General features: G+C 29.3%; 1 long non-coding RNA gene across 1 annotated transcript; it reads left to right on the forward strand.

Moving 5' to 3' along the window:
• The first annotated feature begins 2,751 nt into the window (after positions 1-2,751).
• LOC148266710 (uncharacterized) lies at positions 2,752-5,153 on the forward strand. The gene is made up of 3 exons (XR_015817485.1): positions 2,752-3,268; positions 3,350-3,455; positions 3,817-5,153. It is a non-coding gene; the product is annotated as an uncharacterized LOC148266710 (long non-coding RNA).
• The last annotated feature ends 7,716 nt before the right edge of the window (positions 5,154-12,869 follow it).

Below are 12,869 nucleotides of genomic sequence, written 5' to 3' on the forward strand. Positions count from 1 at the left end.
TATGTTTCTTATAGTAAAAAAATAATTTAGGATTTATCGATAGATCTATTATAAAATTTTATGATTCTGATCAGAATATTTTCAATTAATGGATTCGCAATAATTATATAATAATTTCTCAGATTCTAAACTCTATATTATAAGAAATTTCGAAGAACTTTACTTTTTTGAGTCTATGTTTGAGATTTGAACCAAATATTCGGGATTGCTTCTAACTAAGTAATAGTTTGAGAATTTTTGAACTCATAAGAGATTTTATCAACCACATATATAATCAAAACTCTGTCAATATATATTTCACTAAGTTAAAAGCTTTTTGGAAAGAATTAAATAATTTTCAAACTGTCTGTATTTGTAGAAAATGCATGTATGGAAGAATTGGTGAACTGAATAACTATTTCTAAAGGGAGTATGTTTTATCTTTTCTCATGAGATTAAATGATAGTTTCTCTCATATGAGAGAGTAAATCTTCTTATTGATCTGCTTCCTCCCATTAATAAAATTTTCTCTCTAGTTTTCCAAGAGGAATGATAATGAGCTAATAATCCTAGCTCTACTTTAAAGCTAATTGAACCACATACAGAAGTGACTTTAATAAATAAAGTTGAAATTTTTAAAAGCCTGGTAAAAATAAAAATTCAAGAAGGGACATGCCTTCTAGCTATCAACATAGACAAAAGAATCCAATCACTATTAACCATGTTAAGACGGAAGTTGCAAATAAATGAAAGATAGATCTTCTAAGAAACCCAGTAAAAGATAGAGCTCTCGGTTTTGATTTGAGCAATTTAAGCCATATTTAGTCTATTAATTTCAACATGTTTTGTGAATTAAAACCTATTTAAAAGGGTTGTGAGAAAAAATGATTATTCTCGTTAATTTACTCATTAATTAGACACAACAAGTAATTATAAATACATTATCAAATCAATGATAAGATAAAATTAATTAACAAAAACACAACTAATTAATCAATTTACACCTCCAGTATTAATCATTTGCAAGTACGTTCTTCTTCATGTATTAGATTGTATTGTAGGAAAGTAATACAACTGACGGTAAAAATAGACACAATTGTGTAAATAAATAGTAGGATATTATATAACAACGCAAGAAAGGTGATGGAAAGAAAAGTTGTTATTTGGCAAAGAACAACAAAAGAAATTCTTCATTCAGTTAAATTCAAATTGTAATTACTAAAAGCATATAGTTACTGATAGAGAACCCAAAATTAAGAATTTGATAAATATTATTTAATGGGGATGAGAAATGCTTTTTCCATGACCACCACGGCAGCGGTGGATTTTGGAGCAACCCCGATGGTAAGGGTTAGCCGCAACAGGAGGAGCATGAGGATCTTGGTGGCAACCAGGAGGTTTTGGTCCTGGTCTCAAACATGGATCCATAACCCCCGGATCGATCCATTTGGCTGACGCCGCCACCAACAACGTGCTCATCGTCAAAACAAACAACATAATCAATGTTCGGTTTTTATCGGACACCACCGCCATCTGCCCACAATTATTAGGCTCTCTCTCTCTCTCTCTGTATATCTCTAATTGTTGTTGTTTGATTTTCTTACAAACGATTTCGGTTCATTTTATATCTAATATAAGTAATTCTGTTTTGTCTGAATTCACGGAAACAATTTAGATTTAGTAAATAAATTTTCTTAATCTTTAAAATTAATGGTTGTCATAATTTATAAACTCATCCAATCGTTTGTATTTAAGAAAATGATTTTTAAAGATAAACGGAAATTTTGGAGAGACAGCCACCCACTGCAAGTTAATATTCACCTTAAATAATATATAATTCTTCAATTTCATAATTCGAATTTTAGTGACTTAGAAAATTAAGAATTACTGAAATGGAAGCTTCCTTTGTATTACATGTTCGTGTATAAATAATTTGACAATTATAATAGTTCTTGATTAAACCATTCCATCAGTTATGTACTAAAATTAGGGACTTTTCCAAAATTGGATTAATGCATTCTAAAAATGGATATCTAAATGAAGATTTTTCTTGCAAAAATAAAAAATAAAAATATAGCTTGTACTAATTCATTGAAATATACAAATTAATTATTTTTGTGAAGTTATTAGTTAATTAGTTAATCAATTAATTAATTAGTTCTTTTCTATTAATGAGTTAATTAGTTATTAATTAGTTGTTGATTAATTTACTCCATGATTAACTTTCGCAATATATCAATAGATACCCATTATTGAGTAATTAATGAAAATTGTTTTTTTAATCAGTGTTAGAATTAATTTTTATGTATTTATCTTTAGATAAGAAATTTATATTTACAATTAGTTTTAAAGTATTTATAGAAAATAAAAAATAAAATATACGTTTTTCAGTAGTGAAATAATCTTTGATACATTTCGAATCTACATGTATTCGTATGTAATAGAATTTTTAAATAATTTAGATGAAAATAATCGGAACAAAGAAAAAATAAAACTTGTTAAAAATCTCATACCAGAAAGTAAAATAAGAGGTAGAAAAGCAAAAGATAAAATTGATGGAAGCACGTGACATTTTCATGCATGATACAATAGTTAGCATGTAACAACCCGAACCCACATATATATGTACACCCCTAAATAAATAAAAGAAAATGTGAAAAATAACTAAAAATTAGAATTTAGATTTAAATGAAAGAGTTTTAAGAATTTTGGGGGGTTTATTTTAATTAAAGGACTTAAATAAAAATAAATAAGAAAAAATGGGGGTAAAAATATATAGAAATAGAAGTGAAAGGGGACAAAAAGAAATCAAGAAACGGACGGTCCTGATCTAACCGTTTGAGAGGATCAAATGGCTTAGATTTAATGGAGAATGGACAGTCTAGATCGAGCTAGCAAGATGCAACGGTTGGGGAGGACATGTATAAAAAGGAAAAGTTTAGGGTGTTTCTTCATTTGGGTGAGTAGCCGAAAAAGAGAGAGGAGGAGAAAAAGAGGTGAGCCGATTAGGTGAGAGGGAAGAGAGGAGATTGTCGTGCGATGGAAGCTGAGAAGAAGAAAAAAGGAGAGGAAAGGAAGAGGGAGGCCAGAGAAAGAGAAGAGGAAGGAGAAAAAAAGAGTGGCCAGGCGGGAGAGGGAAGGAGAAGCCGAGAACTACTGACGCAAGGGGAAAAAAGGGAAGAAGAGAGAGGCGGAGGCAGGAGAGCGATGGAAACCGAGGTAAAAGGAAGAAGGAGGAAGAGGAAATGACCCGAGGCACCGTGCGGCGATGGAGACTGACGCGAACAAGGTAAAAAGGGTTTGTTTTGCGTCTTTTCTTCCCCTAATTTCCTTTCAATCTTTTTTTATTTTACACTAATCGGTTTTTTAGGCGTGAAAATCATCATTCCAATCGTAAGCAAGCCAGGGAGCCGCAGAGTGGCCGAGAGTAAACTACTGGGAGCCAAACTGAGGCCAAATCGGCCCATGCCGGAAAGGTAAAGCTTTTTTTGTGTGTTTTTGGTAGCTGTTGAGTGACGGGGGAACGGTGGTTAGTGTCGGGCTAGCTGCGGGAGCTCGGCCGGGACACCCACCCGCACGGGAATTGAGGAGCTTTCCTCGGGAATGGGAAACTAGCCCACCAGTGGAAGCCGAGGGACCTTCCTTGGGAATGGAGACCGGATTCACCCATTAGGGAATCTGATCCGCCGATCGGGAAGTCGAAAGGTCTTCTCCAAGTACAAATCCTGATATTTTTGGGTATTTTGTAGGGTTTTCATTGAAACCCGTGATTTCGGTTAAATTAATTTTGTTTAGTATTTAACATTATTTTAATTAAATTGTATCGTGCGCGTACAGGAAATTAGGACGTTCAAGTGGATCTAGAATGATTGTTGCGTAGGATTGTAAGTATTTCTTATTCTGAACCTGGATTAGGATTTTTAAATTTTCATGTATTTTATTAATTTATGTGTATTTTAAAATTTAAACGAATACTAACCCGATTTTTGAAGAAGAACAGAACTCGAACCTATAAACCAGTGAACCTAAACTATTGAAAATTATGAGGAGACAGAAACTAGAAAACAAACCTAAAGATTGAGAAATACTTGGACTGTGATGAGAAATTAATCTAAAATTAAAAGAAATTCCTAATTAAGTAGAAAGTTGAAAAAGAAAATAAATAATATGAAGAAATAAAAATAAAAAAGAAAAAGAATAATTATGGTTGTGAAATGATTAGTTAAATAAAAGTTCAGAGGAAGTAGTATGAGAGTAAAATAAATAAGAAATCAGAAACGAGAGGATGCGAGTAGTTAGAGTACGGACCCTGAATGCCTTTTTCGTTTAGTCTGAATCGAGAAGGGGAACGTGTGTGTGTGGCTGAAGTTCAGCGGGTATGGTAAACCTTCACATGGATAGAGTTTGAAACCTAATCCAGACGTGGATAAGTGTTTGTGAGTGTGGGTCACCTAGCAAACGTGCCTATGGTCGCCATTGTGAGATTTGTGTGTATGTGCTATCCATGCAATAAGGGAATTCATTTCGTCTCTCCTCGATGACGACATCAATGGAATCGCACGATGAAACTTTAAAAATAACATTTTGAGTGTATATGTGATCTTTCATGTATATGTGATTATATTTGAGATTATAATTGATATTCGAGAGTATATATATGTTCTTTCGAGAGTATGTAGATATACATTCGAGGATTATAAATGATATTCGAGAGAAATTTAAAAATCTGATCAGAAATATATGAAAAGGGTGAAAATAATAAATGAATTTTTCATTGAAACATTACACTACTTTTATCTCATATTGTGTGTTTTACGTAAAATTTTATCTGGGTTGAAAGAACGGAAATATTTATTAAGTCGGTGAAACTCATTAAATTTTACCCTGATATTTTTCAGATGAGAAAAAAGAGTTAGAACTGCTGTGAGACGAATAAAACATGTAAAAGGGTTCATGTTTATGTATGTTTTATATATATTCGAGAGATTTTCATTTTGTTTTGTTAAACTCTAAATTTTGGCCTAATGTTTTGTATATATAACTATTGTATCTATCACATGAGATGTTAGGTTGTATGATAAATTTTGAGTTATGCATATGTATATTTTGTGGACCCACTATATAAAAATAATATGAGTAAGAATTGCATCTCATATCGAGTGTAGGGTGTTAGGATGGAGTTCTGAAGTTCTGACTGAATGCACACTATAAATGATGAAAGAACCTAAAAACGTAACTATGTGCAGCAATTTAAAATAAAAAATTACATCTCTTGTCTGTTAAAATTAAATATTTACTGTGTCAACATAAAAAAAAAAGAACAAGGAAGAAGGAGAAAGCATTTAGATGAAGGACAAGAAGAAAGGAGGATTCAGAAACTTTGTTCACTTATTGTGTCAACTTTAGTTGAAGTAAATAACATTAATGTTAATGTCCCACTTGATTTAGTTTGATTTGGTATTTCTTTGAATATTTATATTTAAGATTAATTTAATTATGGTACTAGAAGTTTTTAAAATAATTCTTATTTGGACTAAGAAGATAACGTTCCTAATATACTTTTACTGACTCAGAGATCTTGTTTGGTCGATGGCTTTAAGAACAAATTGGAAAATTCCGTTTATACGTTTATAATCCAATTAAAATATTAACCATTTAGAACGATAGGGTTTTTAGAAGTATACAAATGAGGTGAGATAAAATATAGTTCGATCAAAGATGGGTTTGATTTGAGCAATTTAAATGATATTAAACATGTTGATTTCAACGGTTTTAATGAATTAAAACCTATTTAAAAAGATCGTGAGTAAAAATGATTATTTTCGTTAATTTTCTCATTAATCAGACACACCAAGAAGTAGTTATAGATACTTCATCAAGATTAATGATAAGGGTAAATTAACTAATAAAAAGGCAACAACTAATTAATTAACTTGCACATCTAATATTAACTTACTGAAAAAATATTGCATTATCAATCACCATTGATAAATATATTTATGTCTCGTACATTTAAAAAAAGGCACAATTATGTAAATAAATAATAGGACATTATATAATAATATGAGAGAAAAATTATTATTTGACAAATAAAAACACTAGATATTCTTTATTTAATAATATTAAAGAGGTTGTTGACACATAACCCAAAATTACGAATTTGATAGATATTATATAATGGGGATGAGAAATGTGTTTTCCATGACTACCACAATAGCGGTCGACTTTAGAGCAACCTTGATGGTAACGATTAATCGCAACAGGAAGAGCATGAGGATCTTGGTGGCAACCAGTAGGTTTTGATCCCGGTTTCAGACATGGATCCATAACCCGCAGATCAATCCACCGAGCCATTGTCGTCACCACCAACATGCTCATCATCAAAACAAACAACACAATCAATATCTTTTTTTTTTCTCTCGAACACCACCGCTATCTTTTCATGATTATTATATTCTCTCTTTGTAAGCTTTTTACTTACTGTTGCTTGATTTTCTTATGAATGATTTAACTTCATTTTATAGTTTTTTTGTTTGGTCCAAATTGAAGTAAATAAGGTTAAATTTGACAGATAATCATTTTCATATTCTTAAAAATTAATTGTTGTAATCCTCAGGAATATAAGAAGATCTTATCCATTTTCCACGGATATCTTTCTTAATTAATTTATGGTCACTTTTTTTTTTCTTTTAGAGGTAATTAAAGAACCTTTGACTCAAAATAGAAATTGATACGTTAAGATAGTAATTAATATAGTGTTATAATAAGTATTTATATCATACAATTAATCATAAATGTATGATATTTTTTTCATAATTATGGGCTTAAAATACTAGTTAAAAATTAGTTAAAACTATTTTTAAAGAATTATTTCTTTTTTGCAATAATTTAATGTTAAATTAAAAAATTATAAACTCAGCCAGTCATTTGAATTAGTACGTACTCTGTAAGTTATTTCTTCAATTTCATAATTTGAATTTTAATAACTTATTAAATTAAGAATTGGTAAAATATAAAATATTTTTATACGTTAATGTATAAATAATTTAACAATTAAAATAGTTATTAATTAATCATTATGTCTTCGACGGTCCAACCATTCCTTTCTTCTTGCATAATTCAGATAGTCTTGATCTAGTTCTGGTGTCTCTACAACTTTATGGAAACAAGTATGTTTCTTACATTAAAGTGATGGTAATCACTCTCTCAGAAAAAAATAAGTTAGGATTTATCGATAAATCTATTATAAAATTTTATGGTTCTGATCAAAATATTTTAAATTAATGGATTCGCAACAACTATATAATAATTTCTTAGATTCTAAAGTCTATATTAGAAGAAATTTCAAAGAACTTTACTTTTTTTGAGTTTATGTTTGAGATTTGAACCAAATATTTATGACTGCTTCTAACTAAGTAATAGTTTGAGAATTTTTGAACTCAGAAGAGATTTTATCAACCTCATATATAATCAAAACTCTGTCAATATATATTTTACTAAGTTAAAAGCTTTTTGGAAAAAAATAAATAATTTTCAAACTGTCTATATTTATGGAAAATGCATGTATGGAGGAATTAGTGAACTGAATAAATATTTCTAAAGAGAGTATGTTTTATCTTTTCTCATGAGATTAAATGATAGTTTCTCTCATATGAGAGGGTAAATCTTCTTTATTGATAAGCTTCCTCCCATTAATAAAATTTTCTCTCTAGTTTTCCAAGAGGAATGATAATGAGCTAATAATCCTAATTCTACTTTAAAGCTAATTGAACCATATACGGAAGTGGCTTTCATAAATAAAGTTTTTAAAAGCCTAGTAAAAATAAGAATTCGAGAAGGAACATGCCTTCTGGCTATCGACACTATTAACTAAGTGATACAAACAAGGCTAAAAACACTCAAGATACTCAAAGAGCATCAAAAAGTAACTTGGAACAAATTTCAAATGATGTAAACACAAATAAAGTTCCAAACCTGGAAAGTTTTAGCGGAGCAGTAACAAGATCAAAGGCAAAGAAGCTTAAAGAGTTGCTCCAAGTTTTCACTCAAAAACATATGGATGATAGACTGACCAATTGTGAAAAGTTCAAATATGAGCTTTTTGAACAACTCAAATTTGTAACTTTAATTGGGTTTAAATGATTTGGGCTTGTTTGAATCTTATTAGTAATGGGTGAATAAGCTTTGTGTATGGGCTAGATTAGTTGAGTTATTTTAAGTATTTTGAATTATTTTATTTTAGTTTGAGTTAATTAAGCTCATATAGTCAAGTGTAACTCATTTTGGGCTTAAGTCTTATCTTGGTGTTATTACAAGAATGAGCCCATAATTATATGGTGCCACAAACAATTAGTGGTGTTGGTTAAGAAGATTGGAGTTACAAAGAGTTACATAATAATTACATGCCTATAATTAGCCTAGTTATTGTTGGAGTTACAATTATAATTATCACATAATTAACTTAGTTATTGTGGGAGTTACAATTGTAGTTATTGTATTATAACTTATCATTGATTTCTTTGTCTATAAATACCAAAAGAACTCTTCTTTGTGGACATCAGGAGTTGTAATCAAATATTTTAGAATTGAGTTGAGAGTGTTTTGGCTTTCTTTTCAATTTGGAATACAATTGTTATCACTTGTATTTCAATTTTGATTTCTTATTTCAATTGTTCTTAGTGCTTGTTTGGATTGGGTTAAGGGATATCATTTATCTTTTTTGGGTTCTATTTAACTTCTACTATTTGGATGATTGAACAAATTTGATTCCTTTTTACTTGTGATCTAAATTCTATTCTAAACCGATTGAAAAGTTCTAAAGTTCAAGCAAGGGTCTTGGGGTTCCGCATCACTAGGTTATGATGCAAGTTGCAAATAAATGAAAGATAGATCTTCTAAGAAACCCAGTAAAAGATAGAGCTCTCGGTTTTGATTTGAGCAATTTAAGCCATATTTAATCTATTAATTTCAACATGTTTTGTGAATTAAAACCTATTTAAAAGGGCTATGAGAAAAAAAATGATTATTCTCGTTAATTTACTCATTAATTAGACACAACAAGTAATTATAAATACATTATCAAATCAGTGATAAGATAAAATTAATTAACAAAAACACAACTAATTAATCAATTTACACCTCCAGTATTAATCATTTGCAAGTACGTTCTTCTTCATGTATTAGATTGTAGGAAAGTAATACAACTGACGGTAAAAATAGACACAATTGTGTAAATAAATAGTAGGATATTATATAACAACGCAAGAAAGGTGATGGAAAGAAAAGTTGTTATTTGGCAAAGAACAACAAAAGAAATTCTTCATTCAGTTAAATTCAAATTGTAATTACTAAAAGCATATAGTTACTGATAGAGAACCCAAAATTAAGAATTTGATAAATATTATTTAATGGGGATGGGAAATGCTTTTTCCATGACCACCACGGCAGCGGTGGATTTTGGAGCAACCCCGATGGTAAGGGTTAGCCGCAACAGGAGGAGCATGAGGATCTTGGTGGCAACCAGGAGGTTTTGGTCCTGGTCTCAAACATGGATCCATAACCCCCGGATCGATCCATTTGGCTGACGCCGCCACCAGCAACGTGCTCATCGTCAAAACAAACAACATAATCAATGTTCGGTTTTTATCGGACACCACCGCCATCTGCCCACAATTATTAGGCTCTCTCTCTCTCTCTGTATATCTCTAATTGTTGTTGTTTGATTTTCTTATAAATTATTTTGGTTCTTTTTATATCTAATACAAGTAATTCTGTTTTGTCTGAATTCACGGAAACAATTTAGATTTAGTAAATAAATTTTCTTAATCTTTAAAATTAATGGTTGTCATAATTTATAAACTCATCCAATCGTTTGTATTTAAGAAAATGATTTTTAAAGATAAACGGAAATTTTGGAGAGACAGCCACCCACTGCAAGTTAATATTCACCTTAAATAATATATAATTCTTCAATTTCATAATTCGAATTTTAGTGACTTAGAAAATTAAGAATTACTGAAATGGAAGCTTCCTTTGTATTACATACATGTTCGTGTATAAATAATTTGACAATTATAATAGTTCTTGATTAAACCATTCCATCAGTTATGTACTAAAATTAGGGACTTTTCCAAAATTGGATTAATGCATTCTAAAAATGGATATCTAAATGAAGATTTTTCTTGCAAAAATAAAAAATAAAAATATAGCTTGTACTAATTCATTGAAATATACAAATTAATTATTTTTGTGAAGTTATTAGTTAATTAGTTAATCAATTAATTAATTAGTTCTTTTCTATTAATGAGTTAATTAGTTATTAATTAGTTGTTGATTAATTTACTCCATGATTAACTTTCACAATATATCAATAGATACCCATTATTGAGTAATTAATGAAAATTGTTTTTTTTAATCAGTGTTAGAATTAATTTTTATGTATTTATCTTTAGATAAGAAATTTATATTTACAATTAGTTTTAAAGTATTTATAGAAAATAAAAAATAAAATATACGTTTTTCAGTAGTGAAATAATCTTTGATACATTTCGAATCTACATGTATTCGTATGTAATAGAATTTTTAAATAATTTAGATGAAAATAATCGGAACAAAGAAAAAATAAAACTTGTTAAAAATTTCAGACCAGAAAGTAAAATAAGAGGTAGAAAAGCAAAAGATAAAATTGATGGAAGCACGTGACATTTTCATGCATGATAGCATAGTTAGCATGTAACAACCCGAACCTACATGTAGAGTTCTTAAGTTCTGACTGCATGCACACTATAAATAATGAAAGAATTTAAAAATGTAACTTTACGCAACAATTTAAAATAAAAATTACATCTCTAATATGTTAAAATTAAATATTTATTGTATCAACATAAAAAAAAAAAAGAACAAGGAAGAAGGAGATAGCGCTTAGATGAACGAGAAAAAGGAGGATTAGGAAACTTTGTTCACTTATCTTGCAACTTTAGTTGAAGTAAATAACATTAATGTTAATGTCCCAATTGATTTAGTTTGATTTGGTATTTCTTTGAATATTTATATTTAGGATTAATTTAATTATGGTACTAGAAGTTTTTAAAATAATTTTTATTTAGATTAACATGCCTAACATACTTTTACTGGACTTATAGATCTTATTTGCTCGATAGTTTTAAGAACAAATCGGAAAATCTCCTTTACCTGTTTATAATTCAATTGAAATGTTATCCATTTAGAACGACAGAGTTTTTAGAAACATAAGAATGAGGTGGGATGAAATACAGTTTGATTAATGGTGTTGGATCCTGTACAAAAATATAATTAATTGTATAAATTAAGATAATTTTAAATTAATTAACAGGAACTAATAACAATAATTTTAAGTTAAATTGATGCATAATTAAATAAAAATATTAAGTATATAATAATTAAAAATTAAATAGATATAAAATTTTATGTAAAATTTTTTTCAAAACTACGGATGAAATTCTGAATTAAATATATTATTAATAGAAATAATTACAATATAATCTATTAAAAATTAAATCTAAAATAATAAAAAAAAAACAATTTTCCTTGTGCAAAATTTGAAGGAAAAAAAAAATCATTTTATTAAAAAAGACAAAATAGATTACGTCAGCATTGATGTTACCAACGAGAGAGAATGACAACCATATTTTTTCTTTTGTCTTGATCGCCACTCAACTTGTGTGTATATATATATATATATATATATATATATGTATACCCCTTCATTTTTCTCTTCTGTCTTCTCTCTCTCTCTCTCTCTCTTTCTTTCTGAATTTTTTCTTCTCCATGCGCTTAAATCTATTTTTCCAGCTCTACGCCTCTCCTTTTATAAGCAGGCATAATAGTGTAAACCAACTTTTCCACTCAGCAAAAATTTTCGAAAATCTGAAATTTTATCTCTTATTTATTTTCACGTATTTTTCTTTTTTATTTTAATGGACTGGACTTAACAGAAGGAGCTGTTAATTTTGACTATAAATGTGTTTGATTTGAGTAATTTAAATGATATTGAACCTGTTGATTTCAACAGGTTTAGTGAATTAAAACCTATTTGCTCGTTAATCAGACATAACAAGAAGTATCTATAGATAATTAATCAAGATTAATGATGAGGGTAAATTAACTAATAAAAACCCAGCAACTAATTAATTAACTTATTGAAAAAATATTTCATCATAAATCATCATTTATAAATATATTCATGTCTCAGTACATGAAACGAGACACGATGATCTAATAAATAAACACCATGACATTATCTAATAATACAAGAAAGTTGAGGGAGAGAAAAAATATTATTTGAGAAATAAAAACACTAGATATTCTTTTATGTAATTATATTAAAGAGGTTGCTTACACGTAACTCAAAATTAATTAAGAATTTAATAAATATTATTTAATGGGGATGGGAACTGCCTTTTCCATGATCACCACGGCAGCGGTCGGTTTTAGAACAACCCCGATGGTAACGGTTAGCCGCAACAGGAGGAGCATGAGGATCTTGGTGGCAACCGGGAGGTTTTGGTCCCGGTTTCAGACATGGATCCATAACCCATGGATCAATCCGCTGAGCCGCTGTCATCGCCACCAACATACTCATCATCAAAACAAATAACACAATAAATATCATTTTTCTTTCAGACACCACCGCCATCTTTCTACGATTATTAGATTCTCTCTTTGTATATGTTTACTTGATTTTCTTATGAATGATTTAGCTTCATTTTATAATATTTTTGTTTGGTCTAAATTGAAGTAAACAAAGTTAAATTTGGCATTTAATCGTTTTCATAATCTTAAAAATGAACGGTTGTAATCTTCACTAATACACGAAGATCTTCTCCATTTTTGGATATCTTTTTTAATTAATT

Source organism: Carica papaya, chromosome 3 (genome assembly GCF_054855325.1).
Source record: "Carica papaya isolate Zhongbai chromosome 3, ASM5485532v1, whole genome shotgun sequence".
NCBI classification, from domain to species: Eukaryota; Viridiplantae; Streptophyta; class Magnoliopsida; order Brassicales; family Caricaceae; genus Carica; species Carica papaya.